Source organism: Triturus cristatus, chromosome 9 (genome assembly GCF_964204655.1).
Source record: "Triturus cristatus chromosome 9, aTriCri1.1, whole genome shotgun sequence".
NCBI classification, from domain to species: domain Eukaryota; kingdom Metazoa; phylum Chordata; class Amphibia; order Caudata; family Salamandridae; genus Triturus; species Triturus cristatus.
The window spans coordinates 1,292,071,004-1,292,097,754 of record NC_140592.1 but is presented as its reverse complement, the minus strand read 5'-3'; the positions used below and the strand labels follow the sequence as shown (position 1 = coordinate 1,292,097,754).

The window sequence follows — 26,751 nt, the reverse complement described above, 5'->3', positions numbered from 1 at the left end:
GCCAGGACTGGATGGCAGCGATCTTGAGTTGTAGAGGGGCCACCAGACCGCTTCCCACCTGGTGTCCGAGATAGGTCACGGACCCCTGACCAATTTGGCACTTGCCGGCCTTGATTGTAAGGCCGGCTCGTTGGAGGGCCTGCAGGACCTCTCGGAGGTGGTGGAGGTGGTCGGACCAGTGGCGGCTGTACACAGCGATATCGTCCAGGTAGGCGGCGCTGAACTCCTCGAGTCCCGCCAAGACCTGGTTCACTAGTCGCTGAAAAGTAGCTGGGGCATTCTTCATGCCGAATGGCATGACTTTAAAGTGGTAGTGGCCATCGGGGGTAGAAAAGGCGGATCGTTCTTGGGCCCGGGGTGTGAGACCGATCTGCCAGTAGCCCGCTGTCAGGTCGAAGATGCTGAGGTAGCGGGCAGCCCCCATGCGGTCGATCAGTTCATCCGCTCGGGGGATGGGATGAGCGTCGGTTCTGGTGACAGCATTCAAGCCCCGATAGTCGACGCAGAATCGGAGCTCAGGAGTGGTGCCGGGGGCAGCAGCTTTGGGGACCAGCACGACCGGGCTGGCCCAGGGGCTGTCCGAGGGCTCGATGACCCCGAGCGTGAGCATCTTTGATACCTCCTCTTGGATGCAGGCCCGTACCCGATCTGGTACGCGGTACGCCCGGTGTCTGATAGGGGGACTGTCCCCAGTGTCCACGTCGTGCAAGCACCAGGGGGTGACCCCTGGGGTGAGGGAAAACAAGGTCGCAAACTGCAGCAGGAGGTCCCGGCAGCCTTGGCGCTGTTCCGGGGTGAGGGCATCTGAGAGTCGGACCCCGTCCACGGAACCATCTTTCTCACGAGTCTTCAGGAGATCAGGGAGAGGCTCGGAGTCTTCTTCCGCTCCACTGTCTGTAGCCATCAGGAGGCTGAGCTCCGAGCGCACAAAGTGGGGTTTGAGTCTGTTGGTGTGGAGGACCCGGAGGGGGTTCCGTGGAGATTCCACATCGATGAGATAGGTGACGGGGCTCTTGCGCTCGACCACTTTGAAGGGCCCCGTCCACTTGTCCTGCAAGGCACATGGCTCGGTGGGGGACATCACCCACACTTGTTGGCCAGGTTCGAATTCGATGGAGGAGGCATTTTGATCGTACCATTTTTTCATGTCCTCCTGACTGGCCTCAAGGTTCGCTTTCGCCTTTTCTCTGAATCGCCTGGTCTGATTGCGTAGGGTCAGGAGGTACTTGAAGACGTCTGGAGGGGTCTTTAGGGGGGCCATCTCCCAACCTTCTTTGACTAGGCTGAGGGGCCCTCGCACAGGGTGCCCGTACAAGAGTTCGAAAGGGCTAAAGCCGAGGGACTTCTGGGGGACTTCTCGATATGCGAAGAGGAGGCACGGAAGTAGCACATCCCACTGGCGACGGAGGGGCTCTTCCAACCCCCCCAATCATTCCCTTGAGCGTGCGGTTGAACCGCTTGACTAGTCCGTTTCCTTGAGGGTGATAGGGGGTCGTGAATCGGTAGGTGACCCCGCACTGTTGCCAGAGGGACTTCATATATTTCGAAATAAAGTTTGTGCCTCTGTCGCTGACGACTTCTCGGGGGAAGCCCACCCGGGAGAAGATCCCCATTAAGGCCCGGCCGACCACCGGGGCTGTTACAGTTCGCAGGGGCACAGCCTCGGGGTAGCGGGTGGCGTGGTCCACCAGTACCAGGATGAACCGATGTCCTTGTGCGGTACGGGGGTCCAGGGGCCCCACAATGTCTATTCCCACCCTCTCGAACGGGGTGGTGACAACTGGGAAGGGTTGCAGAGGTGCTTTGAGTTTGCGGCCGCTCTTCCCGCTGGCCTGGCACGTGGGACAGGACCGGCAGTGGTTGAGGACGTCGTTTCTCATCTTTGGCCAGAAAAAGTGGGTCACCAGGCGACTGTAGGTTTTGTCCTGGCCCAGGTGTCCAGCCAGAGGGACATTGTGGGCCAAATTTAACAGGAAGTCTCTAAAACAGAGGGGCACCACCAGCACTCGACTGGCCCCTAACTCTGCGATTCACTGTACAATAGGTCGTTGTCCCAATAGATCCAATGGGCTCCGGTGGTGTCCCCTGCGCTCTGGGCGAGGGCTTGCTGGCGGAGTCCCTCGAGGGAGGGACAGGTCTTCTGTTCTTGACGGAACTGTTCCTGGGTGGGCCCCCCTTCTTGACGCCACTGAGCCAGGTCGGGAAGGTCCTGGGGCTGAGCGAGCCCTTCGGGGGTTTGCTCTGGGGGGTCGGTATGGTCGGTGTCCTCTACTGGAGCGATCGGGGGAGGAGGTGCTGGCTATTCTGGTTCTTCTGATCAGGGGATGGCCCGGGCGGCCATGGACCGGGTGGTTACGCACGCCCAGTCCGGGAGGCCCAACATCCCCAGGTGCTCTCTTCTTTCTACGGCGGCCCACGGGGAACTCTCAAGATCATTCCCCAGGAGACAGTCCACAGGGGCATCATCTCGGACCGTCACCTTCAACATGCCGGAGACTCCTCCCCATTCGAAGGGGACGCAGGCCATCCGACATAGACTCTCCGAGTTGTCGGCTGAACGGACGGGGCAGAGAATGTTCGGCAGGATCTGCTCTGGTTTTACCAGGTGACAGCGGACGGTTTTCACACTGGCCCCCGTGTCACGTAGTGCTTCGGCCCGGCGTCCATTAATGTTCACCCACTGACTATATTTTCTGGTGTTGGCGGGTAGGGGAGCCCGCGGGACCATGTCTCTTCCCCCTAGGCACGCTAGAACCATGGCGGCCGGTTCCCACTCTTGTCGTTCCTGTTCGCATTCTTCCTGTTTTTCGGAGATTTGTTCTCCCACCAGGGCGGCGGCAGCTACCTGGCGGGGTCTCGGAGTTTGGTTCTGTGGACAGTTCGGGTCATTGGCGTAGTGGCCGACTCGCTGGCATCGGTGACACGTGACATTGGCTCGGAACCCCGGGCGCATCGGGGGGTTGCCCCGGCTGGCCGGGGGCGGGGTGCTGGCAGCGGGAGCGGCCGGGACGGTGTCTCTTCCTCGTCCCTGACCACCTCCTCCTCCTCGGGGACGGTGCTGACCTTGATTGTTCCGGTTCTGTTCGTGCGGCCCTCTCCGGCCTACTCGGGTGCTTTCCCACCGGTCAGCTTCGGCGGCGAGTTGCCGTGGGTCAGTCAATTTACTGTCGAGGAGGTGCTGCCTGAGCTCGACGAAGCAGTTGTTAGAGAGGTGCTCCCACACCATGAGATTAAAAAGTTGCTCGTAGGTCGTTACGTGGCTTCCCTTGATCCAACCCTCGAAGGCTCGGCTGAAATAGTTGATATATTCCACCCAAGTTGTACCCGGGATCCGGGTGCAGTCTCGGAACCTCTGGCGGTACATTTCGGGTGTGAGCCCATATCGGGTGAGGAGGGCAGCCTTCATGTGATCATAGGATGACATCAGATGGTCTGGGAGCTGTAACAGGGCATCGCGGCCTTCATTGACGAACCTCCCCCATAGACCGGCTCCCCAGTCACTTCGATCGATCCGGTGGGAGGTCATGGCGATCTCGTAGGCCTTGAACCACTGTTGTATGTCGTCCTCTCGGACATACTCTCGAACGACATCCTTGGGGATGTGGACTTTCTTTTCTGTCGCTCCTGGGGTGCGCGGTTGCTCGGGCACCTCCAGTTCTTTGTTCTGCTTCCGTAGGTCTATTTCTGCCAGTTTGCGCTCGTGCTCGTACGCTAATCTCTTTTCTTCGAGCTCTCTCTGCCTCTGTTTTTCTTCCCGTTCTTCTTGGAGCCGCAGATGTTCTAGGTTCAGTTTTTGTTCGGCTAATTTTAGTTCACCGTCCATTTTGAGCCGTGCCATTTCTAACTCATGTAGTCTGTTTTTCTCTCTCTCTTGGATCTCTTCCTGCGAGAGGCCCGTTCTTCGCTCCTCGGGAGCCGTGGTGTTCCTCTCTGATGCTGCAATGTTTTGGTCCGGGGTTCTGGCGGCCCCGGTTTCTGCCCACGACTCAATGGCGTGCTTGAAATCGTCTTTAGTACTCAGACCGGTGGTAGCAATGCCTAGTTCAATGCAGAATTGTTTCAACTCACGATGGCTGTACTCTTCCAATTTCTCCATTTGGAATTTCTCGGTGGATCCGCTCTCTTTGGTTGTCATTGTGGTTTCGTCGTGGGGTGAGTTACTCTCTGTACGATTACGCGTTGATTCGGATCGCGCCGCTGGCCACCAATGTTAGACGGACCGGGAGGGTCGGCCGAGGACAAAGGGAGAGGTCTCCGGGAAGAGCCGTCTCCAGCGCTCGTACAGACGAATAACTTCCCCCCCACAGAGGTACACCACACAATGATAAGGTTTAACGTTCTTTATAAGCAATGTTTAGGTACGATAGAATGGTACAAGGAGGTCAGGACTCAGGGGTCCCCTCGATTCTAGTCTCTTGGTTGGGAAAGGGGGTAGCGGGACAGTCTTGTTACCAATCGGGTAGATGCGATGGTATGATGGATAGCTCACAATCCTCGAGCTCGGCGTTCGAGATGGACGGACCGCGGCAGCGCCAGCAGGTCCCGGTGAAGGTGGTAGTTACAACGGTCCGCGGCAGCGCCAGCAGGTCCCGGCGAGGATGGTAGTTACAACGGTCCGCGGCAGCGCCAGCAGGTCCCGACGAGGATGGTAGTTACAACGGTCCGCGGCAGCGCCAGCAGGTCCCGACGAGGATGGTAGTTACAACGGTCCACGGCAGCGCCAGCAGGTCCCGACGAGGATGAAGGATGCAGAAGGTTGCGGCATTGCCAGCAGGCAGGATGATAGTTCACAAGGCAGGACTACGGCAGCGCCAGTAGTCCGTCAAGGATGAGTTCTTCACGGTGTCTCTCGACTCCAGGATACAACACATTCCTGCTCTGGAGCTGCCCCAGTTATAGGTCTGGCGCCCTTTGATGTCCGGACCCTCGCACTTGGAGGTCGGGAGGTCCGGGATGAGGGAGTCCAGACACCCAGCAGGGGGGTGGAGGCAGCGCCCGGGGGAGCTGGGGGCGATCGGCACCTGGCGGGGGAGAGCCATCGACCCTTCTTTCTCCCATTGACCTGCCAAGTGGTCCGTTCACCTCCTGGGTGGATGGTGGTGCCGGGATGTCGGGGCCTGGCCAGGCCCAGGGTTAGGGTCGAGCTGAGGCCATGCGGCCCCGTGGTGCAGTGTCCAAGATGGCGGCCGGGCGAGGGAGCCGGTAGTGGTTCGGCCCCATGATACAGAGATGTCCGGGGGCAGGAATCCCGTCTTGGGACGGGGTGCGGGTTGCTTCTGTGGGTAACACCTGGGGGGCCGGGGCTCGGGCCCTGTCATGCGGGGAGGGAGCAAGCCCTTCATGTGGCCTGTCCAACACACTTCTTAGGGGAATATTGTACTGTTAATTGACCCTTTATGAGATAATCTGTTATTGCCCCAAACTGACACTTGATGGCAAGCTCTCTTTAATGAACATCAAATTCTTCAACAAATACATTTTGAGATTGTGCTTGCGTATAAAATGTGTCTTACCGTTGCGACTTTCACCGACTTGTCAAATCTAGTCTCTAGCCTCTGGGTGCCTTCCTTGTGAGGGTCTTGAAGAGGCCGCCCTTGCTGGTCCAAACCCACCGGCGAGAACTTGAAGACACGTAGGTCCTCTTTCTCCAACACACTCATCAAAGGAGCTTTTTCATGTTCGGACTGATAACTATTTGGTAGGGTTGGATGGTCAAGATATCAAAAGTGTGAGTCTGTTCGGGGCTGGACAGGATTTGTCAAGAAACCTGCTGGATGAGTAATGTTTTGATTTAAATCCATAATGTGACCTTCAATGTTAGTTGAGGTCTAATATATGTTGAGTGTTGGTTGTAATGCGCCATTATTAAAGTGGATGTCAGTGCAGTTCTATGTGCACTTTGCTTGACGTTCTAAAGTCCTTTTTTTGTTTTGATGCAGGGACAGTGGGCGCCTTACTTGTGGAGTCCATCTGATTTGTCAGACGTGTCTGAGGAGAACAGTTTTACTGAAGTCGTTGAGGTAATACAGGGTTCTCTGTTGTGAAGCGCCCTGGGGTGCAGATTAGCAGCTGGGCCTCAGCATGGTGTCAGTGCTGCTAAAGATGTCCTCATGCATGTTAGAGGGCACACGCTTGTGTTTAGCAGCAATCCATTTGAATAATAAATTGCTCCATAGATCCCCCGATTCTGTGTTTTAAGTTCGATCTCCCCTTGCGGCTAACTGTAGAACACCGGAACCTGTCGCTGTTAGTTCTATAAAGTAAACTGCCACAATATAAAACGTTCGCTACAACACATGGCTTTCTTGCCTTTAATCCCATAGCAGCCTTGCAAATATAAATGTATGTTGTGAAAGATATATAAACAAAGCATATGCGAATAAAACGTTTTCTAGATAGCGCGTCTAGAATTTTCAATTCTATTAAGGACACGAAGGCGAGGATTGGGCTTCTCTTTCTTTTACTACTAAACACAGCAGCAGCAGCCGCTCAAAACATACAGAAATATGAACTACATTTCCCATGAGCGCTAGGCCCATCCTCCATACTGCTCCACCAGTCAGGTACCATCAGTACATGTAAAACGTCATGAGTTCACAGTTCTTCCTCCTCCTTTGATGCTGCACCGCACCGGACCTGTGCTACATGCCCCTATTACATGTCTAAATACTGAATATGTTTTGAAATAGGTTCGTGATTTGGCATGATAAGGCTTGCTTTGACCCTTCATACGTGTAACAGGGTATCGCGACCCCTTTGGGTCGGCGTGGAGCAGGGACCACAGAGCAAACCCGTCGCTCAGCACGGTGGGCGTAGGTCGACCCCTGTGCATGCACGGCTGCAGGCTTTCCCTACATGAGCTCGGTCCCGGGCGCACTTCACGAGCCGGTGACCGCAGTGCAAGTACATGCTCCTTTCCCCCTCACTATGCCAGACGGGCTGGATGAAAGAGGCAGGCCTTGCCCTAGAGTACATTTACCAGGTGGCTCCCTCCACTTCTAACTTGCTGGTCTTGACACTAATATTGCCGATTTTCACCTGGCTGAGGCTGCCTCCCCTTCCTTCCACGTCCTTCTAATTGAATTAATTCCTCTGTAGGTACTGGGCAACCAGTACAGGATTCAGTCACCAGGGCATTGATCAAAACCCTCCGCCCCTTTACTCAGTGAAGGAAAGTACCCCCTTGACATGGTTCCCCCCACTTTTTGCCTGGCATCTGGTTCAACTTTGACCAAAAGTGTGCTGGATTCCTGCTAACCAGGTCCCCAGCACCAGTGTTCTCTCCCTAAACTTTACCATTGTTCCACAATTGACAGTCCCTTTGGCCCCATGTAAGTCCCTTGTAATTGGTACCCAGGGCCCCTAAGATCTGCAGCAAGAATTGTGCCACCCTAAGGGGCCCCTCACCAAGCTCATGCAAACTGTAATTGCAGCCTGCGTGTCTTGGTGCAGAAACAAACGAAGAGTCAACATGGCACACACCCCTGTGCCATGCCAGCAAAACACTGCATGTGGCATAGGTAAGTTACCCCTACAGCTGGTCTCACAGTCCTAAGGCAGGGTGCACTCTACCTCATATGTGGGCATATCTGCATGAATAGAGATGTCCCTGTGATGTCTAGATACAGCCATAGTTATTACAAGTGCACAGGGAACCATAACAAGCACATGGGCTGGACACCCGTCATTACAAGTTCCCCAGCTACACGATGGCTTCACTGTACCCCAAGGTGTTTGGTACCTCGTCTTGATAAATCCTCACCAATAGATTTATTAGGCTATGCACCCGGGGGGCCCCTTAGAGGGCGCTCCTGAAAACCTACCGACTACTAGTGTGTTGACTGACTAGTCTCGACCAGCCAGCTACCATAGACAGGTTTCTGACCTCCTGAGGTGAGAGCCTTTGCTTCTGGAGGCCAGGAACAATGCCTTCTCCACGGGGTCTAGATTGGTGGATATTATTGCAGCCTCAGACTGGTCATCTGATTCCACCTTAAACATGTTTTATCAAAAACCTTTTGTGGCTGTGGCTTCAACATGGTGGCACAGCTTTAAACGAGCATAATCTGTAGCCTCCGGCCCTGCCGTAGCAGGCCAGCGACGGACCAATAAGCCTAAACGATTGCATATCGAATCTCTTTGCTGCTGTGTCCTTGAAGATCCAGAGATTGGATCTCTGATATGTCCGCTCTCAATCCTTACCAGGCAGGATTTTATTCTAAAACCTCCACAATACATCAGGCTTTTCTTATTTTTAATTGCTCTGCTGGCATACTGTTGTCATCAACAAGGGCAACCTATACGTAGCCTTTGTTGATTTATGTTCGGCCTTTGATCTAGTGCCACGTTCTTATCCTTGGCAAACACTTGGGGACATGAAAACGCCCCCACACCTATTGGAATTGGTAGCCCGCCGCCCCCACACCTATTGGAATTGGTAGCCCGCTTTCATGAGGATAACTTTGCACGTGTAAGATGGGGAAGGCAGAACTATTTGAAGGACAGAGTACCAGTCTCTAGAGGCGTAAGAAAGGGTTGTGTTCTTGCCTCTATACTATCTTCATTATATATAAACTATATTGTTTCCATACTGACCCATGTCGACGCGGATGCACCCTCTTTGGCCCAAGTTAAAATTCCAATACTATTATTTGCAGGTGACACTCTCTGGGCTAGACTTCGTCTGCTGTTATATTGGAGGCGTTTATGGGCGACCCCAGGACATGCACATTACACCTCTCCCCTCCGGGACGTCATTTCTGCAAGTCACTCTGTTAACATCCCCTGGCTTCTGCACATTAAACAGTTATTGCACCTTTTTGTATACGCTAACACCATGGGTGCCAGGCACCGACAGGATGGTCTCAACCTGATGTGTTAGAATAGGGCGCAGGCGACCCTGAATAGAGATTAGGAATTGTAATGCAGCAGTGAGCGCAAGCAGTAGCACACAGTGATCCACGAGCCAGTACCTTCTGGAGCGACATGTGTATGTCACTATGGTTAATATCCCCACTAATGTACCACATTGTCGATATACATAATGTTTTCATTGATATGTACCATATATGTCAGGATACTGTTTCAAATTCTCCTGCAATGTAATGTGGCTTCAGAAACGATAAAATCAGAAAAAACCAATAAAGATATTTTTTTAAAAATAAAAAATTAAACAGTTATTGCATTTTATTGGGACTCCCGGGCTTCTTTTCCATCCAAACATGCCTTGAAAAGCTTTATTGGTCATCAATCGAGCCCAAAGCTTTAAGAAGATTCAACCGTCTTAGAACATGTCGTGAATTCCTGGAGTTTAAAGATCAACTACATAGGTTATGAGTCGCAGTGGGATCAAGTGACTGCTCCTAGTGATAGAAAGCTGTATTTTAAATTTGGAACTGGTACTCTCCTGCTAGGAAAGCACTTTTTTTGTAATTCTGAAGCAATGTTCCCTCTAATTTTTTACCTCTGTGTGCGGCAGTGTAGGGTCGCTGTGCGCTGCAGCCATGGCTTTGTGCGCCAGGAACTAGACCGCGCTTGTGCGCAGCGCCAAATATCACTCCAAACTTTTGGTTACAAAACTGAAAAGACAGTGCATTTCCACACATGCAACCCATGTCAGGGGGCTTAAGGCAGATTTGCAATTTGGATACACACGCCATGACAATAATGGAGTAATGGAGAAATTGGTAAGAGAGGGACAGAAAGAGAAAGGCAGTCGGAGGATTTGCAAAGTCAATAGTAGGTATGATCAGGGCCAGTGCTTTAAATGGAAAAAAATAAGTGCAGGTACTCTCCAAAAGGAGCGATGGACTGGGGGTGGAGTGTGGGGCGGGGCTAGGGCGGAGCCAGGGGCGGGGCTAGGTTTTTAACCTTTCCAAACTTTATATGCAAGAAATCCAAGTGCATTGTGAAAAAATCGGTAGTATCTGTTCAATGGTTATTGCCCTAATAATCATTTATAAAGCATTTACTAATAATGGTATTTTCAAAACTGTCTCTGACTTTTGCCATCAAAACTTTGCATGCTTGAATTTTTAGAAACCCTTACTTAGGAGAAAGGGGAACCACGAGTCCCAGCATGCAAAAGCATTACCAACAAAAATCTTTAACTGTCTGAAAGTGTAAGGCATTCAATGGAGCTGCCTGTCTCATGTGGATTATGTATGGTTTCCCATGCGAAACAAGGGGTTTAAATGCACCAAACCAAACAAATTGTGTTGCCTTTAAGGTGTTTTTTTGTTTGAGGGTAATCAAACAAGGGGCAGCAAGGGCCACAGAGAAGGTCAGAATGGCGTGGGCTTCAGATTGGTGCTGTTGTTAAAAAGGCCACCAACCCAAATGCTCTGTATCATGGGCACCCCCTCCTCAAACCCCTGGCACTGGCATCCTAGCAGGCCATGTCAAAACACCTGGGCATCAGCAACAAGAATCGACTTGCTCAGTTGTGTGAGTGCACACTGTCGGCTGAAAGCCTCACAGCCCTTGGGGCATTTAGGGAAGTGTGAAAGGCACCAGACGAGAACACAGACGAGCCACATTTGCAAAAACATGCACTCCCACCGTCGCGTTCTGCTGAGGTAAGGCTGCCAAAATGGAGAGCACGGGGCTCATTCAGTTCTTGGCCTCTCTGCTGAGATTGCTACAATGGTGCCGGTCACCAAAGAGGCCACTTAACTGTATACAACTGGACGCGAAACCACCAATGTTTAGGTAACTTTTGTCTGCCCTGATAAAAATTCAGCCTTTCAGCATTATACAGGTTACTAAAGAGGGTCACAATGTTTCAAGGGGAACTCCTTGCACCTTTGCTGACCTTTTTTACTGGACATATGAAACACAGCCATCTCAAAGCACCATTTACATTGAGTTTCAGGAAACAAGTCACCTGCCTAAGATTACTGGGGCACGGCGTTACCATTATCGCCGCTTTAGCGGCAGAAAACTGCGGCTAATGTGGCGATAATTGGCTTGATAATATGCCGCAGAGAATTCCAATAGAAGCCCATGTTGACACCAGAACGCCGTTTCTTGATAATATGCCGCACAGTTTGATAAGAGGTCGAGCTACAAATAATAAAACCTACAAACTATGCTTTTGGCAGAAAAGTGCCTCCTGCCCTCTTCTCTTCCGCACACCGAGCCCCCAGCATTTAGTAATTGAAGGACGTCTATTGTCTCATGCGTTTAATTGGGTTGGGGAGGGTGTGGGGGGTCTGCTCAAATGCATTTCAAACCCAAGGGTCTACTGTATGGGCTTGACACAGGAACTCTGCGCTCTTGATAAAGCACCCTGGCTCGCCCCTTCGTTCTGCCTCTTCCCCGGTACCTCCTAATTTAATGTACTGTAGATCTATTTGAAAAGGAAACAACAGTGTTGTCGTTTGATTGCCTTTAAGGTGTTTTTTTGTTTGAGGGTAATCATACAAGTGGCAGCAAGGGTGGGAATTTACATGCAAGTAAAAACGGCTAATTTAAATTGTTGATGAACTAACATTTTCAGTCATTTAAAACAATGGCATGGTAAAAAGCTGTACTGCCTAAAGAATGCGCCCCATATCCTCCTTCATTAGTTTTATGATGGACTCTAAACTCCCACTGTGCAGGATCAAAGGGTAAACCAAACACCCTGCCGCCCCATGCTGCTAGAAGAGTTGCAGAGAAGCACAACAAGATTGATGTGTCCAGGTGACAAGAGCTGCTGTTCTAGCGCTCCTGTGCGAGCTCAGCTCGGGATTGCAGAGTCGGAGCAGGTCATGTGAAAAGTGCTGCCGAGGCAGGAGAAAATGCGAGCAGCACCACCTGAGTACCGGTACTCTCCTTGTTCTAGAAGAAGTTCCGGTACTCAAGGGGCGAAAATTAAAAAGTGCCAGTACTCCGTACCGGTGAGTACCGGCCCATTTAAAGCACTGATCAGGGCTTTAAGTGGGCCGGGTCTCACCAGTGCTGAGCATAAGCAGTTTTTTAAAGGGGGCCTCAAACCGGGTCTCTAGCGGGATCTGTTTTGTGCCCTGGCACAGGTGGTCCATTTTTTTTCAGACTGCAGTGAGGAGGCACATCGATGTGCGCTGCTCACACTGCTCACTTCTCACTAGTGGAGAAGTTAGGGCATGACGTCATGCCAGGTGAGCCTTGTAGGGGAAGGGAAATCCTTTGAAGAGAGTCATTTTCTCTCTGGATTTCCCTTCTGTTTTTTGAAACTCAGGCACAGCAACATTGTTGTGGTGTCACCAGGGCTTTAAGTGGAAGCTTTTTCAATATTATATACAAGCCATAGTTGCTAATTATTTAACTTATACAACTAACAACCATTGACAAAGCTAATAGTCCTGACTTGTAGGTATAATGTTACTACGTGTATCATATATCTGGATGCAATGACAGAAACAGCAAAATACAAGTCGGGTGGTGCACTATGCTTAAAGTACAGATTTTTAGCTTGTGTGTCTTAAAGCTAAGCCCTTGATTACACTGGCCACCCCCCTTTGCGAGCCCCCCCCCCCCCGTTTCTTCATCCCACTTAAAGCCCTGTGTATGATGTTACTTGTTGTATCATATATCTGGATGCACTGACAGAAACAGGAAAATACAAGTCGGTGGCACACTCTACCAAGAACAGAAAAGTGTAAATCACCCCTCAGCTGCGCTCTATTAAGCAGAGAAATTCAGCAAGTCTCCAAACACGACGCGTGTTTTACACACCCTGTTTGTAGAGTTGCTGCATTTCTTTTCTTAATAGAGCGCCGCTGAGGGGTGATTGTGGGACTTTGTTAAAGATTTCAGGTTAATCACAGCGCCGTCTGGTGCTGCAATGAACCTGAAAACTTTAACAAAGTCAGACAATCACCCCAAAGCCCCGCTCTGTTAAGAAGAGAAATTCAGCAAGTCTACATAAACGGCGTGAACTTTAGACGCCATGTTTGTAAACTTGCTGAATTTCTTTTGTTACATAAGCACGGCTGTGGGCTGATTGTGTGCTTTTGTTAAAGTATTCATGTTAATCGCAGCTCCTGACGGCCCTGCAATTAACATGAATACTCAACAAAAGCACACAGTAGACACCGCAGCCGGGCTCTACATATAAAAGAAGATGCCAAGTACCCATGACTTTCCTGCCACTCCCTCTGCCAGGAAACACCCGTTTTCTCGCCGCTCGCTTGTTAAAAGGAGCGGCGCGAACGCTCTCGCTGGATGTGCTGTGTGTGTGCGCGCTAAACACACAGCACTGCGCGCTACAGGTAATAGAGGTGCGCGCGAGCACCTTATTGAGAACAGTGTTCCGAAGTGAGATGGAACCAAAGGTTTGAAAAAGATCAAAACAAAATACTTTACTTGGTGATGTGAAAATTATCAATATTTGCTGCGACCCAATGTCCATACATTATCTTTTGTGCGCTATCAATCAATCAATCAATCAAAGCATTTATATAGCGCACTACTCACCCAGAGGGTCTCAAGGCGCTAGGGGAGGGGGGTCCGCTACTGCTCGAACAGCCAGGTCTTGAGTTGCTTCCTGAAGGCGAGGTGGTCCTGGGTCAGGCGGAGGTGGGTCGGGAGGGAGTTCCACGTCCTGGCGGCGAGGAGGGAGAAGGACCGTCCCCCTGTGGTGGCTCTTCGGATGCGGGGGACGGTGGCGAGGACGTGGCCGGTCGATCAAAGCTGGCGTTTGGGAGCGTAGAAGTTGAGGCGGCTGTTGAGGTATCCTGGGCCTTGGTTGTGTAGGGCTTTGTGTGCGTGGGTGAGGAGACGGAAGGTGATTCTCTTGGTGACCGGGAGCCAGTGCAGGTCTCTCAGGTGTCCGGAGATGTGGCTGCGACGGGGGATGTCCAGGATGAGTCGCGCTGAGGCGTTCTGGATCCGCTGAAGCCTTTTCTGGAGTTTGGCGGTGGTTCCGGCGTAGAGGGAGTTGCCGTAGTCCAGACGGCTGGTGACGAGGGCCTGGGTGACCGTCTTCCTGGTCTCGGTGGGGATCCACCGGAAGATCTTTCGTAGCATGCGCAGGATGTTGAAGCACGACGAGGAGACGGCGTTGACTTGTCTGGTCATGGAGAGGGTGGAGTCCAGGATGAAGCCCAGGTTGCGTGCGTGGTCTGTTGGTTTGGGTGCGCTGCCTAGGGCGGGGGGCCACCAGGAGTCGTCCCAGGCGGAGGGTGAGGATCCCAGGATGAGGACTTCCGTCTTGTCCGAGTTCAGTTTCAGGCGGCTGTTCTTCATCCATTCGGCTACCTCTTTCATCCCTTCATGGAGGTTGGCTCTGGCGGTGGCGGGGTCGTTGGTGAGGGAGAGAATCAGCTGGGTGTCGTCAGCGTAGGAGATGATGTTGAGGTTGTGCTGGCGTGCGATGTCTGCGAGGGGGCTCATGTACACGTTGAAGAGGGTTGGACTGAGCGAGGAGCCTTGAGGAACGCCGCAGATGACTTCGGTGGCTTCAGATCTGAACGGGGGGAGGCGGACTCTCTGTGTCCTTCCGGCGAGGAAGGAGATGATCCACTCCAGAGCCTTCTCCTGGATTCCGACGTTGCTGAGTCGCTGCACTAGTGTACGGTGGCAGACAGGGTCGAAGGCCGTGGAGAGGTCTAGGAGGATGAGGGCCGCTGTTTCTCCGTTGTCAAGCAGAGCTCGGATGTCATCGGTGGCTGCGATCAGGGCGGTCTCGGTGCTGTGGTTGGCCCGGAAGCCAGACTGCGAGAGGTCGAGGTAACCGTTCGTCTCAAGGAAGGCGGCCAGCTGCTTGTTGACGGTCTTCGCGATGACTTTTGCAGGAAACGGGAGCAGCGAGATGGGGCGGTAGTTCTTGAGGTCGGTGGGGTCGGCTGATGGCTTCTTTAGTAGAGCGCTGAGTTCGGCGTGCTTCCAGCTCTCCGGGAAGGTAGCGGTGTCGAAGGAGGTGTTGATGATGTCCCGCAGGTGGGGTGCAATGACAGCATCGGCCTTGTTGAAGACGTGGTGAGGGCAGGGGTCGGTAGGAGATCCGGAGTGGATGGAGTTCATCGTGCGGACAGTGTCTTCGGTGCTGATCGGGGTCCAGGCGCGGAGGGTGGTGGTGGGGGGCGGTGGTTCGGTCGTGGCGTGCGTCGGTTGAGTGCTGAAGCTGTTGTGTATGTCCGCGATCTTGTTGTGGAAGTAGGAGGCGAGGGAGTTGCAGAGGTCTTGTGAAGGGGTGATATCGTTGTTACCGGCGTTGGGGTTGGAGAGCTCTTTGACGATGTTGAAGAGTTCCTTGCTGTTGTGTGCGTTGTTGTCCAGTCGCTCCTTGAATGCGGTTTTCTTGGTGGCGTGGATGAGTTGGTGGTGTTTTCGGGTGGCGAGCTTGAGGGCAGTCATGTTGTCCGGTGTTGGGTCTCTGCGCCAGGTTCTCTCGAGGGCTCGGCAGTTCTTCTTGGAGCTCTTGAGTTGGTCGGTGAACCATGGGGCTTTCTTGCTACCGGGTCTGCTAGTTGGGGTCTTCAGAGGGGCGAGGTCGTCTGCGCAGTCGCTGATCCACTTCGTGAGGTTGGTGGCCGCTTGGCTGGGGTTCGTTGCGCTGGTGGGTGGGTTCTTGCTCAGGGCGGTCGCGAGCTGGTCGGCTGTGATCTTGTTCCAGCTTCTGCGTGCAACCTGTTGCTGGTGGTGGTGGATCGTGGTCCTTCTGAAGCTGAAGTGGACGCAGCTGTGGTCCGTCCAGTGGAGTCCGGTGGCGTGGCTGAAGGCGATGTCCTTGCTGGATGAGAAGACGGGGTCGAGTGTGTGTCCAGCGTAGTGGGTGGGGGTGGTGACCAGCTGCTTGAGTCCGAGGTTGGCGAGGTTGTCCAGCAGGGTGGTGGTGTTGCGGTCGTTGTTGTTCTCCAGGTGGAAGTTGAGGTCCCCGAGGAGGATGTAGTCAGCGGAGGGGAGGGCGTGCGGGCTGATGAAGTCGGCGATGTCTTCGCTGAATTGTGTGCGTGGTCCCGGGGGTCTGTAGATGAGGGTGCCTCTGAGGGTGGTCTTGGGGTTGATGTGGACCTGGAAGTGCAGGTGCTCGGCGGGTGCGAGGGTGTCATCGGTGTTGGTCGTGATGCGGATGGTGTTCCTGTGGATGATGGCGATGCCTCCTCTGGTGTGGTTGATGCGGTCCCTTCGGATGATCTTGTAGCCGTCTGGGATGGCGATGGCAATGTCGGGCGTTGAGGAGGCGTTCATCCAGGTTTCCGTGAGGAAGGCGACGTCTGGGGCTGTGGTGTTGAGCAGGTTCCAGAGCTCGACGGCGTGTCTGTGGACGGAGCGGGTGTTGAGCAGGATGCATTTCAGGTGGCTGCTGCTGTTGCTCGTCTTGGTCTTGGTTGGTTCTGGAGTAGTGCAGGTCCGGATGCAGGTGAACTTGCAGGAGTTGCAGCAGAAGGGTCCGTGGGTGCGTCTCGGGGTGGCTCGGTAGCATCCTGGGCTTCGGCCGGCGTTGAGTGCGTTGAGGGTGGCGGCGTCGTACGTCCGGCGGGTGGGCTGGGGTCTGCGGGGGCCAGGGGTCCTGGCGCTGGGCGCGGTCTAGGCGCGGACGGGCGTAGACGGGCTTACCTTTGGCGCACCTTCGGCGCTCAATCGGTGCTCCCGTTGCGCGCGTCCGCTGCGCGGTCGCTCTGGGGACGTCATAAGAAGGGAGCCGGTCGGGAGGGTCTGCGGGGAGGCGGGAGCGCGAGCCAATCGGCTGGCGGGGGGGCGGGGCCACGGGCTGGGGCGGCGGAAAAGCTGGAGCGGGCTTGGCGGCCCTCGGGTGGCTGGGGCTGCGGGAGGCTGGTGTGGGCTCGGCGGCCCTCGGGTGGCTGGGGCTGCGGGAGCAGGCACAGGCACAGGAGCGTGGGGGTGACCAGGCCGGAAGGCGCAGTGGTCACTCCCTGGTTCTGGTCAGGTTCCCCTTAAGAAGGGAGCCGGTCGGGAGGGTCTGCGGGGAGGCGGGAGCGCGAGCCAATCGGCTGGCGGGGGCAGGGCCACGGGCTGGGGCGGCGGGAAAGCTGGAGCGGGCTTGGCGGCCCTCGGGTGGCTGGGGCTGCGGGAGGCTGGTGTGGGCTCGGCGGCCCTCGGGTGGCTGGGGCTGCGGGAGCAGGCACAGGAGCGTGGGGGTGACCAGGCCGGAAGGCGCAGTGGTCACTCCCTGGTCCTTGTCAGGTTCCCCTTAAGAAGGGAGCCGGTCGGGAGGGTCTGCGAGGAGGCGGGAGCGTGAGCCAATCGGCTGGCGGGGGGGCGGGGCCACGGGCTGGGGCGGCGGGAAAGCTGGAGCGGGCTTGGCGGCCCTCGGGTGGCTGGGGCTACGGGAGGCTGGTGTGGGCTCGGCGGCCCTCGGGTGGCTGGGGCTGCGGGAGCAGGCACAGGCACAGGAGCGTGGGGTTGACCAGGCCGGAAGGCTATAGTTTAATCATTAAAACTGCATGTGAGTTGGAACGTTGTAATGATGAAAGATAAAGACGCGATCTCCAGATATATGAATAAGGCTTTATTCATTTAACTCCACCCAACACACACGGAGCGTCCTCCCAGGCAGGCGATGAACGGCAACTGTCCTACCGACATCGAATCCCCGCCCGCGGACACTCCATGCATCCGACTACATTCGAACAAACACAAACTACATCGCGCGCTAACCGCGCGATGCTACACAAGTCCACCACTACACCACCTTCCCCCTTTTAAAAACACAAATCAAAATGTATTTAACATTTACAGTAAAATCCTAATATCTAATAAAACCCTCAAATTTCTTGGGTAATTTCAGTGTCCGACCCCTAGAGGTACAGGCACTAGAATTATGACAGGATGTGGAAGAAACAGATTGGGTGTTAATGACTGACCCATGCTCAACACTTTGTGTTAAAACAGGTGGAACCGAACCCGCGGCTTCCTTCCCTGAATCTAACCACTGTTCCCACTCTGAATCATCTTCCACTTTCTTGTGATTATCGTGTATGATCTCCGCTTGACGCGGAGAAACTTTAACTAGATGCCTTTTATTCCACCAACCTTTGTTACCTACAAAAGCAGCACCCTTACTGACTTTAAGCACCTGTTCAGGAGTAAGAAATTTCGATTCCCCTTTCCTTACAAAGTTTGGGTTCTTGATCAACACCCAATCTCCAACCAGCACATCCATGCAATGCAAGTTACATTTTTTATCAAACACATTTTTCATCACGACCTGTTTTGACTTTACCCTCTCCGCAATTTCATTAAAGTTGACCTTATTTTCACCAGAAATCTTCTGTAGCCAAGAAGGAAAAAGAACAGTGTGTGCTTCTCTACCCCTTAATAAAGTGAAAGGAGCTACGCCAGTGGTACAATGTGGGGAAGTATTGTTATTCCAAATCTTTTGTTCAACAAAGGATGTCACATCGATCCCAGAAGCAAGTGCGGATTGAATGCCCTCTTTCAGAACCTTATTACCACGCTCAACCAACCCGTTGGATGTAGGGGAATATAATGCAACCTTCAAATGTTTGACATCGGAATCCTTTAAAAATGAACACATTCTCTCTGAAACGAAGTGTGTGCCATTATCGGTAACTATCGTTTTCGGAAAACCCTCCAAATGAAAAATTTTCCTCAAAAAATTGATAGTTGCATCAGTGTCCGGAGATGCCACAAAACTATGATACATCCATTTCTAAAAATAGTCTACCGCTAAAATCACATTCCTTTCGTCTCGATTAAGAATAGAATAAGGACCTGAAAAATCAAGACCAATTTTTTCCCACGGACTACCTGGAAACTCTGTGGGGTGTAGAGGAGATTTGATGGTGCGCCAATGCTTGTCTGACAGCAAACAGACGGAACAGCAATCAATCATCTTTTTGACTTGGGTATCTAATGATGGCCACCAGTAATGCTGCTTGATTTTCATTATGGTTTTAGTCACCCCTAAATGTCCCAGATGCGCCTCGTTGATAATTGAGGGCCGAAGGGCGGTCGGAGGAACAAATTTGTCACCGCGCCGAACAATCTTATTTTCCACCGAAAGTTCAGCAGCAACCTGAGCAAACACACGCAATTCCCCAGACAAGCACCTAGCATCAGGCCAAGAATGAGAGGAATACTCTACCACTTTCTGTAAAACCAAATCTTTTTCGCTCGCAGAACTCCAATCGGATTCAGATAGAGCAGACTTATATTCTTGAACTGCGTCCACAATAGCTACGCATTCAATCTCTTCAGGGACCGAATCTTCGTCATCATCTTTGTGCATTAATAATCTAGACAAACAGTCAGCACGAAAATTCTTACCGCCCTGTATGTACTTGATCTCAAAACAAAACTCTTGTAGTTTGGATACCAATCTCATTAATCTCGCTGACATGCTAGGTGAATTTACTTTACTAAAAATGTAAACGAGCGGTTTATGGTCCGTAACCAACTCAAACTTACGTCCCCAAATATACATTCTGAACTTGTGAACAGCCCATACGCATGCCAGTGCCTCCCTCTCGATGGTACTGTACTGTTGCTCAAACGATTTCAAGGAACGCGAGGCAAACGCTACAGTCTGTTCTTGACCCTCTACTTTCTGACTGAGAATTGCCCCGAGCCCATGGATACTAGCATCTACTGTTATACAAGAGAGACAGTCATCTCTGAAAGCGTGTAACGCCTGAGCTGCCACCACCATTTTTTTACATCTTCAAAACACTTGTCTAACTCAGTAGACCAATTGAAACTCTGTCCCTTCCTAAGCAGTGTGCGCAAAGGTTCTACAGCTTGGGCATAGCAAGGTACGAACCTAGCATAATATTCAGCTAGCCCAAGAAAGGAACGTAAGGCATCCTTGTCTAAAGGAGGCTTAGCGTCCTCAATAGCTCTGATTACAGAGAACTTGGGTTTAATTCCAAAACTTGATATGGAGTGACCCAAATAATCCAGTTCCTGTACGGCGAATTTGCACTTGTCCGCACGGACAGTCATGTTTCTAGACTTCAGGATAGAAAGTACTCTCCCCAAAATGACATTATGGTCATTCACAGATTTTGCGAAAATTAAAATGTCGTCCAAGTAAGCTTGAACTCCCTCAACGTTACGAAAAAGGGTATCCATAAGCTTCTGGAAAACGCTGCCAGCGGAGACAAGACCGAACGGTAAACGTAAGAACTTGAATGCCCCGAATGGGGTGACGAAAGTTGTTAGCTCTTGCGAGTCTTTCGTCAACGCTACCTGATGGTACGCCGATCTTAAATCTATCAATGAAAACCATCTGGCCCCCCCAAGATTCGCTAACAACTCGTGAATCTTCGACAGCGGGTGGCAATCCACAAAAACATTTTTATTTAGCGCGCGCAAGTCGGCACAGAGTCTAATCTCGCCGGATTTCTTGCGTGCTTCCACAATGGGAGCCACCCACTGTGAAGAGTCGGTAGCCTCAATAATCCCTTGATCACATAGGTTTTGTAAAGTATGCTTCAATTCGTCCTTGACACTCAAAGGAACAGAGCGTACTTTATGCGTGACTGGCTGGGCACCGGGAACTAATCTGATGTGATGTTCAAATCCTTTGACCAAACCCACTTTCTCGTTAAAAACCTCTTTAAACTCAGAAATTATTTTTTCTACTTGTACGTTCTCATGTATAGTGACGGGACACTCTAAACTACATACTGGCAGATCACCCACCTTAATTGGACTCTCATCCCCTGGGACTAAATATAGTCCCATCCGTGCTAAGTCTTTCCACCCAATGATGTTTTTCCCTTTCTCAGCAACGTAGATTTTAGTCTCGGTTTCTCTCCCGAGACATTGTACAGTGCCCGTAAAATACCCAATCATATTAATATCTTTTTCCCCAAATGCCTTGGGATTTACGTCGGACTGTAGTAATTTAACCTGTCTTGTCCACAATTCGTAGAAAGTTGTGTCCCTTAAAATCGTAATGGGTGATCCTGAATCGGCCATTACCTGCAATGGGACACTATCAATAATAGCAGAACATAAAGGACCTTTTATACTGTTAGGTCCATTATCACAATCAAGTGTAACAATTACATTACTTAGCGAATTGCTGCATGTATCTATCTCATTGTCGATACTGTTCACATTGAGTGACCTTCGGGCATTCCTGCACACACCCTGGAAATGACCAACTTTTTTACAAATAACACAGCGTTTACCTATGGCAGGGCAACTTGGAGAATTACCTATGTGGAACTTGGACCCACATCTGTAACAGAACAATTGTTTCTTTTGAATGAATTTTACATTTCTATTTTTGACATTTATGGTACAAATAGGATTGTCTTGTTCTGCCTCAGCGGATGACACAACATTAATGCCGGTTTTAGCTGTTTCTAGCATGACTTTACTTGAGATCACGGAACGCTCGATACTCAGAGCTAATTCAGTAACCTCAGATAAAGAAGGATTTTTACAACCCAGAATTCTTTCCCTGATCTTTCGTGAAACACAATTAAAAACAAATTGGTCCCTGATGTAATTGTCAGTGAGTGATCCAAAACCACAAGTAGTAGCCAAAACCCTTAGTGCTGAAATGTATTCTTCGACCTTCTCTTCCTCTCCCTGTTTCCTTTTGTAGAATTTATGACGCTCCAACATAATATTTGGCTCATCAGAAAACTGTTTTTTTAACCGAGCGACGGCTTCTACATATACGTTCCATTCGTTGTCCCCAGAACTGGATGCCGGAGCAGGAACAGGGTCATTACTATCGAAAATCCTTTGTGCAGCTTGACCCAAACATCCGAAGAGTAAAGCAAATTTACGTGCAGGTGAACACTCTGTTGCATCAATGGCTACCAAATGATTTTCGAATAGTCTGTAACATTCTGACCAAATAATTGGTGGGCACCCTGGTTTGCTGAGGAAAGGAGGGGGTTGTGTTATCAACTGAACATTGGCCATCATAGAAAACAACCAATTTACGGAAACAAATATGTGTACCAGAACTTTTTAACAACCCAACAAAATATTATATGAATTCTCAAAAACCAAATATGTTGAAGAAAGAGAAAAAATAATTCAATTACGATATGCAGTGTCTCCAATATTTGATGTATTGCTGGACGTTATGATGAACCCTATTCCAGATGTATGTGCTGTGCAGTGCTGTGATGACCCAAGCAATAGTCAGTCACGAACTTCGAAACTTCCAAATTATAGCGTGCGCATCGCTGGGAGAAACTGATGCACTATGAACAGAAATAGCAGAGCTTATGATCAAACGCTCGGCAGGCTGATGCTTGAAAACGATAACTAATTAAATGATCCCCTGCTGTAGCGTGCGCATCGCAGTAAGTAGCACAGGAGCGCTGAGTAACACCGTTAATGAAATCTAACCTCAAGCGTGTGCATCGCTGGCAATTGAGCAGGTGCACGGCAATTTGAAAACAAATAAATAAATAAAGTGTGCGCGTCGCTGAATAAAATGAGTGGGCTTCAGACGCGCTGTGCTTGTTGCCGGTAATCCCAATTCCAATGCTCCCAATACAAGATGGCGTCGCGTCGCGTGATGACGTCGATCCGCCGAGTGACGTCTGGGGGCTGAGCGCGCACCGGCTGGGTGCTCCGAGTGCTCCGCACAAATTACAAGGCAAAGACCACGTACCTCCTTGTACCCTCACCACACGGGCGGCGCAGGTCAGCGTTTCTTGACTTGTCGCGCGATTCTGCAGCTCCTGCTTCGAAGACGGCGAAAGGATACAGGTACGATAGTTTATTCGTAAAATTCGGAAATCCTCCTTTGCGTGGGTATGTGGGTGGAGTCACTCGTCGCCAAATGTAATGATGAAAGATAAAGACGCGATCTCCAGATATATGAATAAGGCTTTATTCATTTAACTCCACCCAACACACACGGAGCGTCCTCCCAGGCTGGCGATGAACGGCAACTGTCCTACCGACATCGAATCCCCGCCCGCGGACACTCCATGCATCCGACTACATTCGAACAAACACAAACTACATCGCGCGCTAACCGCGCGATGCTACACATGTCCACCACTACAAACGTTTGTGCCGATTTTAATGGAAAACGTGCTGTCTGTAAATGCCAGTACGCTACCACATCATGCTTTAGTAATATATTTATTAAAAGTGAGTTTTTAAACATGAACTGAGAAACATTCCTGCCCCCACCCTGATGACAATGCTATTAGTGAACTAAGAGGCAAGTCGAGGGACATGTGTACCCTATATGTGGGCTAGATTTGTATTATACATGGAGCAAAAATTTAGAATATGAAATCAAACACAAGTTTGTGTTTTTTAACATCGGACATGGTGACCTCACATATTTGAAGATTCTCTTGTATGTGGTAATGAAGAAAAAGGCCGCTTGGTGAAATAAAATATTTGTGTAGGATCACACAATCTGAGATGATTTTTTGGGTCAAGCTCGTCACCGCTCGGTCGAGTGGATTATTCCTGTCACTAGACCTGTTGGTCTGATGAAATGTTTCTGATGCTTCGGGGACTGTGTAAGATTTACCCCAAATCACTAATGAAGTTAGATAATTATTGTGGAATGTGAAGAAGGAGATTGGAATTTAATTCCGGACACCAGCTAGTTCGTGCTGACCAGGTTGATTTATAGACCCTGGAGGTGCCTGGAGTCCAGGTTTTGTTGAAGAGTCTTATAGACTCTTCCGAAAGACCTTCTGTAATGAAATTAAACTGTAAATGTTCCACACCATCAGTTGAAGATGACCAAACATTATTTTTCTGCCAACATCAGCTTGTTCCAATGGGCACATTCAGATCACAAGCGATCCCGATCACATTTAGAGTCCCCCAGGGCTCCATACTGTCTTCTTTAATCTTCACCGTATATATGAAGCACCTTGGTATTCTACTCCCATAACATCAAGATTCACCAATATGCCGATGATTCACAACACAGCTGCACTTTAAAGTTTCATTTGCTTCTGACATCCAACACCTCAAACACTACTTGCTCATCATCCAGACCTGAAGCTCAACCCAACTAACACAATAATCCTGTTACTTTCTAAGAGCAATAAACAAGATATAGTACAAACCTGGCTAAATTACGTGAACCGTGACAGCTTCAAACTCCAACTTTCACTGGATGCCAAGTCACTTGGATTCACCCTGGACATCAACCGCACCCTCAAGGAGTACCTTACCAAAAGTAAACAAGACTTCTTGGTACAAGTTCTCTCATCTAAATAAAAAAGTTTCTTCCTGAAAGCTGCTTCAGAACTGATGTTCATGCCCCTGTACTCCTGTATGGTGGTAATGTCCTACTCCAAGGCATCCCAGACTCCACCCTGGCACCACTTGGGGGTATCATACATGTTGCATCATGTTGCATACAAAGCCAGAAGAATCATAACCATGTTACTCGACATTGGCTCCTCTTGCCGGCCCGCACCATATTTAAAGCCAGCTACATCATTTACAAAGCTGCCATGACCAGCACCCTGCCTGTCATACTGACAAGCTCCCCTCATCTCTGGTGGCTCATGGCATAACTACAGCCAGGACACAATCAGACTGCAGACTAATGAATAAATATGGAAAAATTAGACAGCAGGTGTTTTCCCCCCATGATCCAGCCGGAGAGCCCCAACGCTGCTCCAACTTAGGAAACAGTTGAAGACTCACCTCTGTAAAGAACACTGCATCACAGCGCATTAACCATCCCCATCCTGCTTTGTCTCCTCTTAGTCATTGACTTTATACTTGTTTTTGACTATGTACAGCTCCTCGCTGCCTTTTGGCTAGGTCCACGCTATAGAAATACCACATACATAAATAGTTCTTCAGTTCCATGCTTGGAGGTGGTTTTACGGTCATAGGTTTTTTTTCCTTGTTTCTAAATCCAAAGGAATTAGGTCTTTGCAACCAAGACCCTTTCTGAGGTGTCAAATCTTTAACCTCTGTAGAGCACTGTAATGAAGTGGGCCAGAGAATACTGTTTACATTGAGGAGGAGCGTCTGCCTTCTATCCTCGCAAGATGTCTTAGAGAAATTAGGACATTGTATGAAAATTAGTTAATTATTTTCTGATGAGAGATACTTTTGAATCTGGTAATTGCCGTGCAAAAGGCATGTAATTTACAGTGAATCCTAGAATCTTTTGTTTGGACCACAACTACTATAGACTTTTCCCGGTCTGTGACAAACCCCTAATTTTCCTAACAAGGAGATGGTGATTTGAAGATGACGGATAGCTAATTTTTTGTCCGAAGACCTGGTCAAGATATTATACAGATAAATTAAGATTCTGATTTCTTGAGATTGGAGATGGATCATCACCGGTCACAACAATTTGCAGAAACTCAAAGAATCTTAAAAAAAGTCAGGTAAGGCAGTGAACTGATAAGATTTTGCCAGTTGAACTGAAGCGATTTTCTTTGCGCTAAATCTTTGGGAATGGAGAGATAGGCGTCTTTAAAGTTTAGATGTGTCAACCAATCCCCTGGCTGTATGGAATTCCTGAGGCTTTTAATGGTTTCTCAAAGGTACTTTAAAAAATCCGTGAAATCTTTTTTTTTTTTTAACCAAACCGGTTAAGGTCTATACCATTGAATCATTCCGAGTCTTGAGATCCCACATGTTCATATGAATAATTATCAGAACAAAGTGGACTTAACTGGTATTAGAAGGTGGTTCTGACCATCTGAGCCGCCCGGATTTTTCACTTTTTCGAACACCTAATGTTTGAGTATGTTGCTGGACATTCCTGCTAGGGCAGTGGTTCCCAATCTGTGCGTCGCGGCGCCCTGGTGCGCCCCCAAAAATAGCCAGGGGCGCCGCGACACAATACGTTAACCTCTTCCATGCTCATGATGTCTCCCGGCCGTCATGAGTCACGATGGGCGTGTGCGGACGACGGCCGGGAGACGTCATGACCACGCCCGCGATCGGAATGTCAGCACTGCGGTAGCACTGCGGCGGAATTTGCGCCGCACCGAAGAGGTTAATATCCCGGCTTCTGCAATTACTTGCATTTTGTAAGCTCACTATCTAAAATATGTTTTGTTAAAGGTAGATGAAACTCCCTCTTGTACCGCTAGATGGCAGTGTGACATGTAAAATAGCACATTAACTGCTCCAATATGTCAGATATTGACTCAGTTTACACAAACTATGAGCGATGAGGAAATATAAACACTTGCACAAAGGGAAGGCTGTTTAAATCATATAACAGGCAACTGAGCAATTAGGTGAGTTTATTGAAGTTAGAGTTCACTTGAAACTTGGCCTCCAAGTGCTTCCTGGAAACCTTTTAAAATTGCTGCAACTAGAAATATTTGTCCTTTGCTTTGTCAGAGTTCCTGACATCTCTGCACTTTAAGGACACGCACTTTTCTAATTATTCCTTCATATAGTAACCCAAACTTTTTTTAAAGAAAGTGTGACCTGCAAAGAGCAGCCCAGTCATATATAGCGGGTCTTCTAACTAGTCCCACTTTTCCTTCTGTATGAAGGTCGCTCAGTAACACAATTCCCAACCACCTGGCTCGTACATAGAATTAAATAGACATGGAATGAAGCCCCCCAGTGGAGACTCAAGGAGGGTGTGGCAGTGGTACCTGCCTCTCAAGCTGTACTTCAGGTGAAGCTAAACAGGGTGCAGATTCTGTTCAGTCTCTAGTTTTAGCTTGTTAACTATCTTGCTTGGGTTCTGATGTAATTCCTGATCAGCCGCTACTTGCTGCTGACCTGGTCGAAAAGACTGTCGTCAAGCTAGCAGCCTCCACAGGCTCACGGGTGAGTTTAAAACTACTAAAGCTATCAGTAGCTGATAGCGCCGTTTTGGGATAGCTGTCTTGCTTCATTATAATTTTA

At 50.2% G+C, this 26,751-nt stretch overlaps 1 protein-coding gene across 2 annotated transcripts in view; it reads left to right on the top strand.

Moving 5' to 3' along the window:
* The window catches only part of LOC146799798 (uncharacterized), a 148,257-nt gene that overhangs the window by 110,085 nt on the left and 11,421 nt on the right, over window positions 1–26,751 (top strand). Inside the window, exon 2 of one of the 2 annotated variants that reach the window (XM_085627481.1) lies at window positions 5,940–6,020. The exons of the other annotated variant lie outside the window; for it this stretch is intronic. The gene's annotated coding sequence lies outside the window, so the exon portion shown is untranslated. The remainder of the gene's footprint in view (window positions 1–5,939; window positions 6,021–26,751) is intronic. 2 annotated transcript variants of the gene reach the window in all.